Below are 20,783 nucleotides of genomic sequence, written 5' to 3' on the forward strand. Positions count from 1 at the left end.
TCCATCGTAATTCTGTTATTAAAATTGATAGCTTCAATTCTTCCACCAGGTTTGGTATCTTTCAAAACCCATCTTATTTCAGCTTTTGGTATACTTGTTGGTGGTGTACAGGGAAGCTTGACAGAATGCCCACGAGCTACAGCTCTGGTCGTGTCTTCGCCATTTGGGAAGGCTTCAAACATAGCTTCCCTCAGATTAACATTGATTGTTGTTGATGTGCCATGTTCATTCATGGCGTTACATTGGAATATTCCTTCATCTTTGTCTTCTGATCTATTAAAAACAATAGTCGAATAGCTGGACCACACGATCACTATAACCACTAGGGTTGAACTCAACTAAATTTCTAGTCCATCGGTATCTATAATAAAAATGTTTATGTATATTCACAAAAATATACGATTTACGTTGAAAAAGAGGCACTTTTAAATATAACTCATTAAGTTACCTTTGCTATTATCATTTACAGAGGTGTCCAATGTGTTCTAATTTTCGGGCACCAAAAGTTTCCTCAGACATCTGGTTATATTTCCCATGAAGAATAAAAACTTTTCCGTTTGAAACACAAATTGCCTACTAGGTGCACTTAAAAGTTAATATTGTCGCTTTCGGGTATAATATTTGCTCTTTGTGATTATTATAATGTTATTTTTCTTAGAAATCATGAAGGTATACATTTATAAAATAATTAACACTGGATTTTATTCAGACTTGAACTACATTGTAAGTGCCCGTTCTTGTATATACGCCCCTTTATTTTCAAATCATAGCTGGAGCACTGAACTTGTTTATAATTTGTTACCCGAAACAAATTACATAATATGTCTATATATATACTCCTTATATAATTCTAATTACAGATGCATAAAATCGTTTATAGCGGTAATTTTCCTGTAACTATTTTTAAGTTTATTTTTATAGGTATACATGTACTCCACTCAATTTTAACAAATTCTAAAATCTGTCAAAAAATAAGGAAGCATTCATAAAAACTAAATGTATTCCAGGCTTCTGTTGTAACTTAAAAAAAACTCAACTCAGACAAAATTATCAATAAAGAAATTTTTTGATAACTTGTTGAAGCAATGCACCCGACCTGTTTTGAAAAAATACAACATCAAAATAGTTAAGCCTCAACCCATCATTTAAGTCTTCTGGTCAAAAGCAAATTGGGGGAAAGTCAGATATAAATAACTAATTTTAATATGTTATTATAGAATGATAACTTTTAGACTCAGCTCAAAGAATCTAAAATGATCTATATATATTTTAAATAAATAGAAGTGCAGTCTTATTTTCACAATTCTAGGAAACAAAGATTTACCTCAGTATGAAACCTTAATAACTGTTACAAATGGTACAAATATATAAAAATAAGGAGATGTGGCATGATTGCCAATGAGACAACTATCCACCAAAGTTCAAATGAAGTGGATGTAAGCAATTATGGGCAACTTTACGGCCTTCAACAATGAAAAAATCCCATACCGTATAGTTGGCTATAAAAGGCCCCGACATGGAAAATATGAATTCAATTGAGAAAACTAACGGTCTAAGTTATAAAAAAAACAATTTACGAAAACAAATATGACAGACATGAACCAACGACAACCACTGAACTATGTATATTATATCATAGAAAATAGTGTGTCTATATGTTAAACATTAATATGCTACCAATATTTACATAGGGTTGGGAACACCTTCAGCAACGCATTGCATTTCTACTTTTTCTCCTGCCTTGTAGTACACATCGAAAGGAGGCTGTATATATTTTTTATCTCGATCATTTTTTAATGCATTTTATTGTCAATATGTTTAAGAAAGGTTATTTCCAAGAGTTTGTTGATATGTTAATTGTGTCTTAACCTAAAACTTGCACATGTACAAAATTCTGACTCAGTTCAATTTGTGAGTGAGTCAGCACAGTATACATTTCAATAACATCCGTAAGAATAATCTTATTACCTGATAACTGTATAAATTTCTGTTTTGACTATAAACATTCATTATCAGACATATAAATCTATTAAAAAACTAGATGTGTCGGGACGATACGAAAGGCCCCGTTCGCACAAAAAGCTTGCAGCCATTTTTAGGAGTGGGAATTTAGAAATGAAAGTCTGTTAAACTGCTATTTTCAATAAATTTTCAGAGTCTAAAGACGGTAATTTCGGCACAAATCAATGGAGCGGAACCACACGTAAATGTTCTGGAACTCATTCATCATTTGTTCTTCATGTGATCATCATTTTACATTGTTTATGTTTCATTGCGTACATCACTTTATATGCTCCAGTTTTAGGAGTTTTATACAGGACAGTGTAGGAACCCATGTTACTTTCCCCTCTCTTCTGAGTGACGAAAACTGCTCAGCAGGCCGTGTGCACAACTGCAAAGACCATTCAGCAGACACGTTGTCCAAAGGAACAATTCGTGGCTAACCACAGCGTGAGTTACCTTTAAAACATTACAAACTATGTCTTTACATCAGCGATGAACTGTTTTAGTACGTTTTCCTATGTTATAAAGAAAGTATGAACATTTAACCGTTCAAACTGTTCGTATCTGCGATTACACAATTTTATTCAGACAGAACCCGACGTGTGCAAGAATATTCATCTATTTATTATTATAAAGAAATTAACAGCTTTATATATCTACAAACTGTTTATCCGTATTTTAATGGACTTTAATTATCATTGAACACATTGTAAAATTGTATTTATATTTGTATTTTCAATTTTTCACCATTTGGATTGGTAGTGAAATAAAAGTCAGCTCCTGATTGTTTTATCTTTACATAAACCCAGTCATCTTGGTTAAACTCTCTGGTCCGGCCAGTACAGTAAACTAGACCTGAAACTCATCATAGTAGCTTCACATACTAAAAATCAGCTCAATATGTTCAGAAAAAAAGTCGGTATAACTGTAATTTTCACAAAATGTTCAAAGTCCAAAGCCTGTTGTTTCGACAAAAATCAGCAGAGCAGAATCAAAAGTAAACTCAATTATGTGAAGGCGTTTAGAAAAATAGTCCGTATAACTGCTATTTTCATGAAATTTATGAAGTCAAATGCCTATTATTTCGGTAAAAATCAGCAGAGCGGAACCAAATGTAAACTTGATCTGTAACTCATCATCGTAGACTCACATACTAAAAATCAACTCAATATGTGAAGGCGTTTAGAAAAAAAAAATTTATTTTCACAAACTGTTCAAAGTCCAAACCTGTTGTTTCGGCAAAAATCAGCAGAGCAGAACCAAACGTAAACTCGATCTGTAACTCATCATAGGTGACTCATTTACTAAATATCAGCTCATTATGAAATATGATATGAATACATGTATAACATAGAAAAACACGAATAACAATGATAAACATATAGAAATATTTCATGCAGTGGCATTCGCAGGCATACATTTTTTTCTATTAATTCCATTGTCAACTGAAGCCCACAATTTTTTAAAAACAATACTGCTATCTCCTAAATATAAGACGAATTTGTCACTTTCAGTTCTTTAATTTTACTTACTTAGTACATTAAGATAAAAGTCTGCATAAACATTACCATGCATATTGGAGGCATTACATTGTAGAACCATGACATCACTTTTCTCTAAGTTTATTATTGTTATATTGTGGTCATCTGGTTTCAAAAATCTTTTAGATTTTACAGTTGGATGTTGAGAATCTGTAATAACAAATAAAATATTGAAATTAATTCGCAGAACTTTTCATTCAATCTGATATAAATTTAGATGTTATGTTCACATTTATTTCCTGAAGAGAGTCTGACACGCTCTGTATTCTGTTTGGTATTCTCATGTTTTGTCATAAGAAATTACAACTTTAAACAAATTGCTTGATGGCATAATTATCAGAACAGTATATAGAAGTGATGTCAAATCATAGTAATTTCATTGACTGGCAGCATAATTATCTAGACGGTATTTAGAAGTGGTGTCGGATCATGGTCATTTCATCGGCGCATACAACATTATTATCAGAGGGTAAATTGAAGCGTTGTGAGCAGAGATTGGTCACATAATCAGTACAGTATTTCAATCTTTCATTTATCTAACCTTAAACATTTTTTGTTTATTTGGCAGGAAAATAAATCTATACTCATACTCTTGATAGCTAAAAAAATTATATGTATTTGAACACACCAATTTAGATTTTGGAGGTAAATAATTCCCTTTAATGACATTAGTACTAACATGATATTGCCAATTTTAGATCGCATTAGCCTGAAATCGTTTACATACCACTCTAGTTAGAATGAATGAAGAACTATTTATTCTGACACAATATATCATTCTATTTACAAGAAGACTAACGAACTTTTGTATACCTTTAAGCCTGACACCATTAATATACCATTGCAGTTCAGGTTGTGGGTCTCCTGAAGCATTACAATAGAGTGTCGCTGAGGCGCCTATACTGGTTTCTATATCTTTTGGTTCTCCTCTTTCAGCCCAATGAGGTTTTGCTATAAATAGAATGTTTTCCCAATTATTTGCTGTCAAATATAAGCAAACATGTATATTCCCTAATTCATTTTGCACAATGTGTCTTTTTTTTCAAATTGTAAAAGAAGTATTTTTTTTTATTAGTGGCTATTCACACATTTTATCATAGTTTAATAAATGACTAGATAAGGATTTTGATGTCATATAAAGCAACAATTTTAATTTTCTACAAAATTTAATGAATTTTCAAATTAGTGGCTATAACACACATTTTATCATAGTTTAAACAATAATGAAGATTTTTATGTCATATCAAAAACCCACATTTTAAACACACTTATATGCATATATGTATATATATTTTCTCTTGATATTATGGAATTATTCATTGGAGCCAAATTGGACACTTACTGCACCTAATCCTTTGAGATTTTCACCCATAAAAAGAAATGTCATGAATCTACATGTCTTATCAAAAATAATTATTTAACTTTAAATAATTTTATGAATACTCTATATATAACCAATTTACTCACATTTCAAAATAATATTGATATTTCTTTGCTCTCTTCGGCCACTTGAACTAGTAGTATAAATATTGTCCCCGGTCCTCTTCTCTCAGTTGTGATATAAGCAGTTCCTGACCTTCCTGAGACAATGAACGACGGTTATCTGGAATCCAACCAGTGTTACTATCCCAATGAACTTCTGCAGTAGGGCTGCAAAATATTATCTCAGTTTATTTACACTGAATTATAATATTTTACCCTAAAAAAAACCCACTATAACTCAATGCATATAATCTGTTATTAGGCACAACAAATTCATATTTCTCTATTATCCCCTTTGTAAATCTTGATCTTTATTTTTCAACATTGAAATAAACTATAAATGACATAATTTATCTTATGTCTGATGTTTCCTATACACAACAAGATCATCGGAAAACAGTTAACTTTCGCCCCAAATTGCACCGAGTATATGTTTGATTTTACTTCTTTCGGTTGCTCTTACTTGACCGAGTACCAAGATGTCCTGCCACAGAGAAGGTAACCTGTCAAAAAATATATAGTTCGGAATCAAAAGTCGGTATTATGAAAATAGTCTAGTAAAACTTGTGAATTTAAGAATGCATATAGAAAATTAGAAGCTATTTCATCAATCAGCCAAGGCAGTAAGCTGCTTACATTAATCTGTTTCCATTCATTAATCCTGCTACAATTTTCATTTTGTCAAATAAGAAGTGACTACCTGACAGAACTAAAAATCCATGACACTATACCAATCAACACATTTTCTATGTGGATAGAATTGATCCCAAGTGCTAAAATATGACACACACAAAAATAACCACTACTGTTTCCGTGAAAACAATAAAATATCCGTACACCCAAATAACCCGAATTACGTAATAAGTAAATTTTGACATATTGAAACTTACTTTCCACCATATATACATTTGATTTTAAGTGATTCTCCAAGAAGACCAAAGATTTCAGATGACGTGGCCCACAAGAAATGAGCAGGCACAGTTTCGTCTGTACCTGTATTATCAATCATATTATTATCTCATCAACAAAGTCAAATCTAATCTTTTCTGCTTCATGAATTTGTTGAAGGAATGCCATTCAAATGATATTCTTTTTTAACCAATTCAAAAGTTTATGGTATCCTCCACACCACACCTTTTTCATTTGAAGCTGTCTATTTTAGCTGAAAACAGTTTAAACATTAATAATAAAGATGGATAATATGTTTGTGAGCTGTTTATATCTTATCTATAAACAGTAATTGTATATGGTGAACCAACATCCGAAGTTGTTATTTTGCAGTATGGTAATAAATGATTGGATACCTTAGGTATTCACAGTTGTCTTTAAAAAAAGTGTAGTCATGAAGACGCCGCGCCTGATCAACCATTAAAACAATTAATGCGGTAATTTATCAGTGTTGTCTTTCATATCGATTATCTATAAATAGTAAACAGATTGTAATGAGGGGCCTCGGTGGTCGAGTGTTCTAAATAGTCGAACAAGTGTATCACTAGCCAGTCAACACTGAGGTTGTGAGATCGATTTCCGTACTTGGCAGGTGCACTCGACTCCAGTCTTAATTTACTAGGATTGTCAGTTTTCCTACCGGCTCCCTCTACCAATAATTACTGTCCGCCACGAAATAGCACCAGAGTATTAATAGTGTTGACAGTGGCGTTAAACACCAATCAATTAATCAATCAATCAGATTTTGATGAACAAATTTAAAGTTAAAATGAAAAGTCTCAATCTACCTCAACTCAACTGAAGACAATCAAGATTAATTTGGAATAACATACATTCCATAAAATTTCAAGGGGTTCGAGTTTAAAGGTAAAAACATACACCTAAATGTCAAAAAGGTTTTATTACAAATCCTAGAGCATATGTAATTATATATACTTAAGCTTTTCACAGGTTATATAACATATCCTTGAGCATATATGAGATTTTCCTACAGGTTTTATAACAAACCTTGAAACATATGTATTTATATAACCTGAATTGCTTACAAAACCCTGAACATACATATACATACATTTAGTCTTAGATGCATGACTTTTTTATTAGTTGTTATTGGCTTTGAACTAGCTGTCAGTAACTACGAGTACTCTTAGATCTGTGTTTTTGTTAGATGTATTTCTATTTGTATCCATCTGATGAGTTAACCCTTTTTCAACTAATTTTTATTGTTTTCTTCTTATGTTGTACTGTTACACCACTGTCTCAGGTCAGGAGGGCGGTTGGCGCCTTGAAACGAGTTTAACCCCGCCACATTCTGTATGTGCCTGTCCCAATTCAGGAGCCTGTAACTCAGTGATTGTCTTTTATTGCTGTGTAACATATTTGTTTTTCGTTCATCATTTTGTACATAAATTAGGCCGTTAGTTTTCTCGTTTGAATTGTTTTACATTTGTCATTTCGGGGCAATTTATATCTGACTATGCGGTATGGGCTTTGTTCATTGTTTAAGGCCGTACGGTGACCTATATTTGTGTCATTTTGTCTCTTGTGGAGAGTTTTCTGATTGGCAATCATACCAAATCTTCTTTTTATACCTAAGCTTCCTACAGGTTTTATAATAATCCATGGAGCAGATGTATTTTGTCTCATGACATAATTGATTGCCATAAACACATAGCTTCTACCGTTCTTATAATCGGACTGTTGGACTGCTGTGATGTACAGATTTCCTGTAAATGACAAAAACAGATTTACATAAATATATGAATTCAAGGTAAAATAACAAAATACCGAAGTTCAAGGAAAATTCAAAACGGAAAGTCCTTTATAAGATGGCAAAATCAAAAGCTCAAACACATCAAATGAATGGAAAACAACTGTCAAATTCCTGACTTGGTACAGGCATTTTCTTATGTTGAAAATGGTGGATTAGACCTGGTTTTAGAGCTAACTATACTTTTCACTTGTATGACAGTCATTTAGCATTCTATTATATTGACAACAATGTGTGAGCAAAACAAACAGACATAAAAAGTAAAAATGTCAAAAATTGGGGTACAGCAGTCAACATTGTGTTAAAATCTTAATCACTATAAAAATAAACTATTTGAACAAAGACAAACAAAATGGCATATATACACTCTATAGACAAAACACATCAGCAAATATGAAAGACAAAAAAAAATGACCATAGCACAATAACACAATGGCGGCATGTATAAATCCCTAGCCACGCCAAAAGTTTATACCAAAAATGAACCAAACAGTAAAGGTTAAATATACAAAGACAAACAAAAAGAACACTATAACACATGATAAAGATGATAAACAACGTCAGTACCTAGAATCTATACTTCAAGACTATCATGTATTAATTGTGAAGTTGGTACGGAATATTAATCAACAAGGTCTTGGTATCTTCCGATAACCTTGTTTTGAAACAGGACGACGTTCTTTGACATAACCCTGGTTCATCAACTTTCTGCTCAGGCACTGGAATCCGTTAGTATTATGACTTATTAAAAACCCTGGCAAGTTTGATAACATATTTTAGATGATACTCTTTTTTCTCATTGCTATGACTCTCAGGTACATGAAAACAATAATATGTGAAAATTCAAATTGATCATTTTGACCTCTTTGACTTTCCATAACTTTTCATCATACAAGAAACAGACCATTTATTTACACGTTTATATAATAATATTACAGAATATGTCCCTTTTCATACCTTCTAAATCCATTGTAATTCTTTTATCTAAATTGATAGCTTCAATTCCTCCACCAAGTTTGGTATCTTTTAGAACCCATCTTATTTCAGCTTTTGGTATACTTGTTGGTGGTGTACAAGGAAGCTTGACAGAATGTCCACGAGATACAACTCTAGTCTTCTCTTCATCATTTGGGAAGGCTTAAAGCATAGCTTTCCTCAGATTAACATTGATTGTTGTTGATGTGCCATTTTTATTTATGACGTTACATTGGAATATTCCTTCATCTTTGTCTTCTGGTCTTTTAAAAACAATAGTCCCAGAATTGTATGGCTGTATCACACGATCTTTATAACCAATAGGGTTAAACTCAACTTTATTTCTAGTCCATAGTAGGTATCTATAATAAAATGTTTATGTATATTCACAAAAATATACGAGTTACGTTGATAAAGAGGCACTTTTAAATATAACTAATATAAGTTACTTTTGTAATTATCATTTACAGAGGTGTTTATTTGTTCTATTTTTATTTAATCATGTTTATTGCACTATATGGTGTTATAAAAATACCATGTCTACAGCAATTGACAGGGTATCCTTGAAAGGTTAGATTTGCTGAACTCAATTGGCCTCACAAAATCGGACTAAAGCAAACTCGGACTATGACAAACTCGGACTACTAAAAGAATATAAGTATGATAATGGATGTTTTTTTCTTTATTTGAAATTAATTAGCAGTAAATTATTATGAGTTATTAAAATTGAATGATTTATTTTGGACATTTAAAAAGCAAAAAATTTAAGTTACGTTAACTAGATATAAAAAGAAAAGTAAGACTAATTTGAGTTGACAATGGAAAGTTACCACTTATTTGGCTTTTCTTTTCTTTTCTCTTATTTATATGCCCTTTTAAAAAAAATCTATCATATATAGATATAAGAAGATGTGATATGAGTGCCAATGAGACAACTCTCCATCCAAGTCACAATTTGTTGGAGTAAACCATTATAGGTCAAAGTACGGCCTTCAATACGGAGCCTTGGCTAACACCGAACAGCAAGCTATGAAGGGTCCCAAAAATGACTAGTGTAAAACCATTCAAACAGGAAAACCAACGGTCTAATCTATATAAAAAACGAGAAACGAGAAACACTTATGAATCACATCAACAAACGACAACCACTGAACATCAGGTTGCTGACTAAAGACAGATAAAAACAAATGAAGCGGGTTTAAACGTTTTAATAGGCGCCAACCTTCACCCTAACATGAAACAATAGTGTAACATCACAACATAGGAAGACACACTATAAAATATCAATTGAAATGGCTTAACTCAATCATCAAACGTATTAACAAAAACAAGTGAACATACACTGAACGAATAAATTTGATCTTTGACACGATGTAAATACAAAGTTAATAAAAATAAGGGGGGGTGAGATGTAAAACAGTATCAGAAAGACAACCATAACCTTGGACAAAAATGCCGCCAAATAAAATAACGTACACAGGTAAATACAAATAATTTTGTTGTAAGGTATATATGGAGTACTAAAATATTTTTTACAACATAAATAATTTTGTTGTTCATAGAACAGAAGTGAAAAGTTTATCGTCATACCAAACACTTATCAAAGGTGGTATATATCAACAATAGTTAGACGAGATATAACAATAAATAAGTAAACATTAAATAACAAAAATGCATTACAAATTGTATCAACAGGTCAAATTAACACGAAAGTACGATTTGAGAGTACTCGCTGCTACTGAAAGCTAATTAAAAGCCAAAAACAATTAATAATAAAAAATCATGCATCAGACACTAAAATCAACTGAAACACATCCCAGGTATTTAGCGTTTTAACGTCATTGACAGTCAAAGAAGACATGACTCGTGCAATGCCAAAATAAAAGTATCAGGCAGTAGGATAGTTAGGAGTTAACCTTTTATAAAAATATTATGTTATATATAGATAGAGTAATCTCTATATAGAAAATGAACGTGGATGTGTATTTATACATAAAAAAAAAGAGGCATGACTTATTTGGTTAAACTGGGAATATGACATCATATTGCCACGTGTATTGGTGACACCTTTTAATCACCTTAATTTAAACTAATAACTGGTACGTGATTTGTTGACATCTTTTTAATCACCAAGTGAGAACATAACTACATGTAATTACATGAAATCGTAATTAACCAAAACACGTAGTGACTTCACAGTACATAGAATCGAATTAGTAGCAAAAAGTAATGAATGGAAAAAGTGGGCAACTTGTATTAAAACACTGTTATATGATCTTTGTATGAATGATTATTGGGACAATTAATGGGTACTTTGTTTGGATAGTTCATTTTTACAATTAACCAAACAACGGTTATGAAAACTAAGCAAGAGTTACATTTTATGCTTGAAACATCACCAAAGTGTAGATTATGTATAACTATATTGTGTCAAATGTAGAATTACAATTTTATTTACGAAAATGTATTCCTCTAATATCTTGTAAATGGATAACGAAAATTCGTCTGTCCATACACAATCTATGTATTGAAGCTGGATGTTTTTGTTGAATTAGTAGAAATAATAGAATGTGTGTTATGTGTGATCTAAATGTAGTAGACGATGCATTTCATTTTATTTCAAAATGTCTAAATTATACTGATATACATAGGAAGTTTATCACGAAATATTGTTGGTCAAGAACTTCAACTTATAAGTTAGTACAATTACTTTTCTGTTGAAAACATCAGTTATATGTTCGTTATACGTTGACAAGCCATTCACTGTCAATCTAATTTCTCTTTTGTTTGAATACCAATTATGAACACTTGAGATTAAACACAGTACAAACATACACACACATTAAAACACCATTTACCAATAAAAAAAATCCTACTATCAAGATAAAAATTCAAACGAGAAATACACAACAACATTTCAAATAGAAGTTAATTATCCTGATTTTAAAGTATAAAATTTTTCAATTTAACTGTATTTGATATAAACGCATATTTTATCTTAAGTTTATTTTAATACATTTCTTATATTTTTTTTAAAATATTTATCATTATCTCATAAATTCGTATATAAAGTTGTTATAAATTATGTAAAATTAAAAAAGTAGAAAAAACAGTACAATCGACACATCATAGCCCGAGTTTGTTCACTTAATTTCTTTATATAAATAATGGTAGGCCGAGTCTGTTATAGTCCGATTTTATGATAGTCCGAGTTTGTGATAAGCCGAGTTTGTTTTAGGCCGACTTATTCAGCAGCAAACCTGGTCATGACCATTTTGATCATCGATCACAACATCATGAACATGGAAGCAATTTGACAAAATTATATTAATTGTAAGTATCTTAACGTAGATGTGAGTATTGAAGTGTTTACATGAATTTTTACATTTACTTATGTGATTAAAGGTAAGTTGCTGTTCAGATAAGTGAGGTTCAATATTTTATCATCAAACATGTACATGATGAAGTCCAAAACACGTGGTCATAGAATCAATTAAAAAAGCCATAGCAAATAACCCAACATGCATTTCCTGTACAAATTGTGTAATGCAAAATATAGCATATATGCATAAAACAAAATTATATATACAGACATTTCTTTCAAAATTTTACCATGTTTACCACTTGTTAGTGTCGAGATATTTAAATAGTTCAAAAAATCTTTTTTGAACATGGCATATGCATCAATATTTTTAGTTTTATAATTATATAATAATATGAGTGCACTTATGGACGGAAAATGTAATGATTGTTATCCAAATATTGATATCGTAATAACCGCTGTCCCAGATTATATAAACTACTATGAGATTTCTGAATGTAAGGACATGGTGACCAATTTTAGCTTTGTTGAACAGTGTTTTTATTTTTTTTCCCAAAAGACTTTAAAGTATTGACATTCAAGATTTTTTTTTTATGATCTTCTGTTTGATTACACTTGTCACATTGTCTGTCTTCTTTTATCTTCCATCGATAAAGCATTTGTTTACAGGGAAGGATATGGTGCAACATTTTCCATTTAACTATTTTCAGTCTGTTATCTTTTAAATAACTAAATACAAATTTGAGCATTGATTTAATTGGGCTTAAAGAATCAAAATTTAGTACTCTTTTCCATTTCTAGAAACCTGGAAGTTTGTCTTCATTTCTAGTATTATTATCAACGTGTGCATATATCTGCTTTGTTTCCATTACTTGTAAACATGTCATCTTATTTTTTTCTTTTATCTTAATGCATGGTGTTTAATTTTATTTTGTACTTTTGATTTTATTAATATATCTGATTTAAGTAAAGTAACATGAAATCCGCACCAAATTTATTAAAGTAAAATGTCGGAAACTCTTTCTAGTTAGCGAAATTATCTGCTGTTAGTCTTTTGACCCAAGCTATTTGCAGTGCAGTTATATAAATGTCTATGTCTGTCATTTTAAGACCTCCATCAGTCTTATCTTTGCTTAATATCGTTCGTTTATTTTTTCTTGATTACCCTCCCATATAGAATTATAAATTAGAGTTTTAAACTCTTGAATAAATTAATGTGATAAGTTTGTTACTGAAGCTAAATATTTAGGGTCTGGTATAAGAAGAGATTTTACAATTGTTATTTAATCTATCATTGTAAGATTTTTCTTTTTCCAGTTACTTATTCATTTTTCAAGTTTTTGTATAATTTTTTCAGTATTCAGCTTATCACATTCACTTTGATTAGTTCCAAAATAAACTCTTAAGCTTTTAATCGGTCCTTTATTCCATATAATAGTTCAAAACTAATCTTTACAATGTTTTAATTTTCCTAACCAAATGCCTTCTGTTTTTGATCTGTTAAGTTTTAAACATGATAGTGTTCCAAAGATTTCAATGATATAAAGAGAGTGACTTAATTACTTCTGGTTTCGATTTTAAAAACAGTGTAGTGTCTAGATTTGAGATCTTTAATCTATGAGTTTAAGCATCAAGCTTAATTTGAAAACCTTTGATGTTAGTAATCTTGTCTTATTCTGCAGGACAGCTATAACAACAAGAATGCACACGCTGAAATGTCTCGCCTGCTTTACTGACCATTGATTTTATGTTGATGGTCCTAAATATAAAGCTTTACTACAAGTATCACATAAACTTAACATGATCCCAAAAATAAGGTCAAGGTCAGATAAACCAAACCGGAAATACATGTACACCTTACAATCATTCCATACACCAAATATAGTTGACTATTGCTTATAGTTTCTAAGAAACGAACTTAACCAGGAAAACTTAACATTGACCAATGAACCATGAAAATTAGGTCAAGGTCAGATGAACCATGCCAGACAGACATGTACACCTTACAATCAATCTATGCATTACATATAGCTGACATATTACTTATAGTATCTAAGAAACAAACTTAACCATGAAAACTTAACAATGACCAATGAACCATGAAAATGAGGTCAGTGTCAGATGATAACCTGCCAGACAGACATATACACCTTACAATCATTCCATACACCAAATATAGTTGACCTATTGCTTATAGTTTAAGAAAAACAGACCAAAACATGATAACTTAACACTGAGCAATGAACTGTGAAAATGAGGTCACGGTCAAATAAAACCTACCAGACTGACATCGTAGAATATTTCCATACACCAAATATAGTTGACCTATTGCATATAGTATTAGAAAAAAAAGACCAAAACACAAAAAACTTAACTTTAACCACTGAACCATGAAAATGAGGTCAAGGTCAGATGACACCTGCCAGTTGGACATGTACACCTCACCATCATTCCATACACCAAATATAGTAGACCTATTGCTTATAGTATCTGAGATATGGACTTAACCACGAAACCTTAACCTTGTTCACTGATCCATTGAATGAGGTCGAGGTAAGATCAAAACTGTCTGACAGGCACGAAGACCTTGCAATGTACGCACATACCTAATATAGTTGTCCTATTGCTCATAATAAGAGAGAAATTATTATTACAAAAAATCTTAACTTTTTTTCAAGTAGTCACTGAATCATGAAAATGAGGTCAAGGACAATGGACATATGACAGACGGAAACTTCATAACATAAGGCATCTATTCAAAGTATGAAGCATCCAGGTCTTCCACCTTCTAAAATCTAAAGCTTTTAAGTAGTTAGTTAACGCCACAGCTGGATCACTATCCCTATTTCGAGCTTTCATGCTCGACAAAAATCAAGGAACTTAACGGGCACCCTTGCCTAATACCGCGCTTAATGTAGTAGAAAGATGAGACCCATCCATTATTCAACATGCAACCTTTCATATCTTTATACAGTGTTTTGACCCATTTTATAAAGGAATTTGGCAGTCCACGTTTTGTTAGCCCTTCATACATAAATCGGCATTCCAATGAGTCAAAGGATTTAGAGAAAAACTATGAAGAGCAATGCTCCTTCAATATTAAAATTTTGTGCATGGTCTATTATGTTTTGAATCTGACGGATATTGAAATCTATATACCGATTTTTGATATAACCATTTTGGTCACTGTAGTTGATTTTAGCTAGTATTGGCTTTAGACATAATGCTTAGGAATATGCCATAAATTTCGTGTCATCATTTAGAAACGTTATTGGACTGTAGTTGTCAAAAAGAAGAGGGTTGCCTTTTTATATAACAAAAAGACTACCCCTATGTTTGGTATGGAACGCCACAGCTGTCTTATGTGGAACTCTGGTAGTACTTTATGTTGTTTTATTATTACTTGATGATATTTTGTCTTTACTTAATATGGTTTTGACATTACGTAATGATGTTTTGATATAACTCAATATGGAATTGTCATTACTTGATGATATTTCGATATTACACGATATGGTTTCGTATTGACTTGATATAGTTTTGTCATTTTTCAATATGGTTTTGTCATTACTCGATGTGGTTTCACCATTATTTAATGTGGTTGTGTCATTAGTCAATGTGGTTTTAACATTACTTGATGTGAATGTGACTTAACGTTATGTAGTTGTTTCATTACATGATGTGGTTTTGTTATTTTTTAATTATGATTTGCCTATTCTTTATATGGTTTTAACATTACGCAATGATGTTTCAAAATTTGACGATTTTACACTACATGATGTGTTTGTTTTTTATTATTTGATGTGATCCTGTCATTCTTTGATGTGGTTATCCCATTACTTGATGAGGTAAAATCACGTGACCAATTCGGAAAAACCTGTTCTATTTTTAGATAGATTCCCATGTGCCTTGGATGAGTGTGGCCATCCATCGAATTAGAGTTCGGGTTACTGTTTGAGTTAAACTTTGAGTTAGTCTTCGATTTCGAATTCAAGTCACTTTTAGAATTAAAGTTTTAGTTAGCATTGAGTTTCGAGTTGGACTTCGAGTTTGAGTCACGTTTAAAGGTAGAGTTCTAGTTACAACATTAAATTTGAGTCACGTTTAAAGGTAGAGTTCTAGTTACAACATTAAATTTGAGTCACTTTTTGAGGTAGAGTTTGAGTAAGATTCGAATTTAAGTCTCATTTAGATTAATTAAGATTATGAGTTGAAATTCGAGCTATCTTATATGGGTTCGTAATTAAATTTTCTATCGCGAAACAAGGACTTTTGCTCAGGCTTCCGAAAAGAGGGCTCCGGGGTATGCGTACAAAAGATAAACAATGTAACAGTATACAAAACGCAACATAGAAGTTGAAATAAAGCTAGATGTGGTGTGATTGGCAATGAGACAACTATCCACCAGAGTTTAAATGCAGTGGATGTAAGAAATCATATATAGGCAACCGTACAGCCTTCAACACACCGTTTAGTCAGCTACAAAAGGCCACCATGCACCATGTGAAAAAATTCAAACGAAAAAACAAACGGTCTTATATATAAATAAACAATCTACAAAAAAAAAATGACACACATTTATACAACGACAACAATTGAACTTCATGCTCCTGACTTGGGGCAGGTACATAAAGAAAGTGCACGTGGCGGAGTTTAACATGTATGTGAGCGCTAAATCCTAACCTTACATTGGACTGTTACAGTTGTGTAACAGCACAACACGAGAAATATATGTAAACTAGACAAAGTGATGCCCCCGCACTCAACTCATTTAACCGCTTATACCCCAAAAATGACAAAAAAAAAGTTCAACCATCTCCCAAAAGAGCAAATATTAATAAACATTAAACCCTGACCACATGCACACCTTCAATATATGTACAAACAGACAGTAAAGAGAAAACTTCCTAGGATTCAAACTGTAGGAGGAGTTATGCGGAATAACTATAAACCCATAATGGGACGGACAGACGGACGGACGGACGGACAGGGGTAAAATAATATGCCCCCCAACTTTCAGTTGCGGTGGCATACAAAACAGTTTCATTTGGCTGATTCAATAGATCGGTATGACTGTGTAATATAAATCCATCGGGGTGATCTCGGATGCTCCAGAAAGGCACCCGTCGTGTTATTCGAGAAAGTACAAACCCAGTGATTTGGTTTTATTTGGTAGTTTACATTCAAGGAAAAGATGACGTATTATGGTTACGACCACTGGAACATGTCCGTCGTCACATGTGAAACAGATATTCCAAAAAGTTTATTTTTCAATTAGTGCAAGGTAGATCAGGGAATTCAATTGATTACAAATAAAAGATTGATATTCGTATAAGTTCAAATGATCATTTACGCTAAAAAAAAAATCGGAGAATTCTTATTTTATAGTATTGATGCTTTGTCGCTTAGTCCGAGCCCCTTCTCCCCCCGTTTCCCTGTAACTTTAGTGTGAGTTGATTTGAAGTGTTTCATTTGTTAACAATAAAGTTCAAGTCTTTTGATTTGTGTCGAGCCTGTGACATCAATGTAGCGGCAGTGAGACACAACAAACCTATATTTTGTCGTCGATAGTGGCGTCGGCGTCTCCATTTCCATTTTTTTTTATTTCTATTGAGTTTAACCTTTCATTATACATGTTACTAAACATGTATTCCATCATAATTTTGTTCTTTTAGAATATCAAACTGCATTTGTTTACCTCGACTATTGTATCTGTATTTATATTGTATGTTTCTCTGTAAACTTGTATTTAGTTTTTAGAGAATAAAGTATACATGTATCTATAGATCGTTAGTTTTCTATTTTTTTTACATTTTTCATTTCGGGACCTTTTATAGCTTACTATAGGGTATGGGTTTTGCTCATTGTTGAAAACCATACAGTTTTGTTTTAGTTAAATAAAACCGAATTAAACTGTTTTGACATGATAAATTTGTAAACCTCAATGAAGTGTTTTAAAACTTGTATAGGAGTTATTCCTCAATTTCAAGAAAAAGCATCTACAGAAAAACATTTTTTTTTTTTATTTTTTTTTTTTACCGATAAATGTATAGATCATGAAATGTACAGCCGATCAACATGACGCTTTTACACTTACAGCAGCAATATCAGGCGAGACACATGGTTCCGTGGAATATTTTACAAATTTATTACAAAAATACTGCTTCCGTTTGAGAACTTAGGATAAAAACAACAGGACCAAGTGGTTTGGGGATATCCCAATTATGTCCGAAATACTGTAAACTTTTTAATATTTTTTTCTTATTATTGTCAGCCGTTCCCCTTTTTCATACCAAATAACTCTGAACAACCACGCGAACTTTAATTTGAACTTTAACTCAATGGATAGCGATACCCGTCCAAAGCACATTAAACAAACGATATATTTAAATCTGTTTAAAAATAGAACATATTTTTTTCCGAATTGGTCACGTGGTTTTACCTCATCAAGTAATGGGATAACTACATCAAAGAATGACAGGACCACATCAAATAATGAAACAAACACATCATGTAGTGTAAAATCGTCAAATTTTGAAACATCATTGCGTAATGTTAAAACCATATAAAGAATAGGCAAATCATCATTACGAAATAACAAAACCACATCATGTAATGAAACAACTACATAACGTTAAGTCACATTCACATCAAGTAATGTTAAAACCACATTGACTAATGACACAACCACATTAAATAATGGTGAAACCACATCGAGTAATGACAAAACCATACTGAGTAATGACAAAACTATATCAAGTCAATACGAAACCATATCGTGTAATATTGAAATATCATTAAGTAATGACAATTCCATATTGAGTTATATCAAAACATCATTACGTAATGTCAAAACCATATTAAGTAAAGACAAAATATCATCAAGTAATAATAAAACAACATAAAGTTATATCAGAGTTCCACATAAGATTGCTGTGGCGTTCCATAGTTTGGAGTGTACTCATTTCTTCATTTTGATAGCATACGTTAAATACATTTACTGAATGTTCTATAAAATTCTACACTGAGCCCATCAATACCTGGTGATTTGTTTCCATGACAGTTTTTTTCTAACTTTAAAGTTTCAGATGATTCTATAATAGTTTTCTCTTTTCATTTGTTAGGGCAGAAATATTTTTACGAGTTTGTCCGGATTTTTCAAAGCCTATAAAACATTTTGTGTTTCTTCTCCTTCTTCTGTCCATTTTTCACATGATCTCACCTGTGCCCCCTTTGCTTCATTTATGTAAAGGTTTTCTAGTTTTTTTCTTAACAATCTTTATCTTATTTTGTACAGTATTATTCTGGCTGTTTTCTACATTTTCATTCAATTTGTTTAGATTTCATTATTTCATTTTTTATTTTCAGCTTGTTTTTGCCTGCAGTATTTTGTATTTTATCTTAATTTGAATTAGGTATATTTGTTCTAATTTTACTAGCATAAAAAGTTTCCTCAGATATCTTGTTATATTTCCCATGCAGAAGAAAACCTTTTGAAACTCAAATTGCCTACCTGATGCACTTTAAAGTTAATATTGTCGCTTTTGGGTACAAAATTCGCTCTTTGAAATTATTATAATGTTTATTTTCCTTAAAATCTTGAAGGTAAACTTTTATAGAATAATGGACACTTGATTTTATTGAGACTTGAACTACATTGTAAGTGCCCTTTCTTATATATGCGCCCCTTTATTTTCAAATCATAGCTGGAACACTGAATTTATTTATTATTTGTTACCCAAAACAAATTACAAAATATGTCTATACATATACTCTTTATATAATTGTAATTACAGATGCATAAAATCATTTATAAAGGTAATATTTCTGTAACTATTTTTAAGGTTACTTTTTATAGGTATACATGTACTCCACTCAATTTTGACCAAATCTTAAATAAGTCAGAAAACAAGGAAAAATTCAGAAAAAAATACATGTAGTCCAGGCTTCAAAAAACTCTACTGATACAAATTTTTTTAATAACTTGTTGAAACAATACACCCGACCTGTTTTGGAGGAATACAACATCAAAAAAGTTAAGCCTCAAACAATCAGACATAAATAACCAATCTTATTATGTTATTATGGATTGATAACTTTTAGACTCAGCTCGAAGAATCTTAAATGACCTTCATATATTTCAAATAAATAGAAGTGCAGTCTTATTTTCACAATTCAAGGTAACATAGACTCACCTCAGTATGAAACACTAATAACTGTTACAAATGGTACATATATACATATTATATCATAGAAAATAGTGTGTCTATATGTTAAACATTAATATGCTACCAATATTTACAGAGGGTTTGGAACACCATCAGCAACGCATTGCATTTCTACTGTTTCTCCTGTCTTGTAGTACACATCAAAAGGAGGCTGTATATAAATAGCTGGAGGTCTGTTTGGTACTGCAATTAAAATCTAAGTGTATATATAGTCAAACTGACTATTATAATCTTGACTTTACAACATAGCATTTAAAAAGAAAACCCATTACAGAAATTGTAGTTTGTCTTTGATAAACAAACTGGACAGAAGCAATGCTTTCAAAGTCAAACAATAAAATACTTTGATAAAACATGCATATGTACAAATTCTGACTCATTTAAATTTGTGAGTGAGTCAGCACAGTATACATTTAATAACATCCTTAAAAATATTTTTATTATCTGATAACTGTATAAATTCTGTTTTACTATAAACATTCATTATCAGACATATGAATCTATTAAAAAAA

This window comes from Mytilus californianus, unplaced genomic scaffold (assembly GCF_021869535.1).
Source record: "Mytilus californianus isolate M0D057914Y unplaced genomic scaffold, xbMytCali1.0.p SCAF_1, whole genome shotgun sequence".
NCBI classification, from domain to species: Eukaryota; Metazoa; Mollusca; class Bivalvia; order Mytilida; family Mytilidae; genus Mytilus; species Mytilus californianus.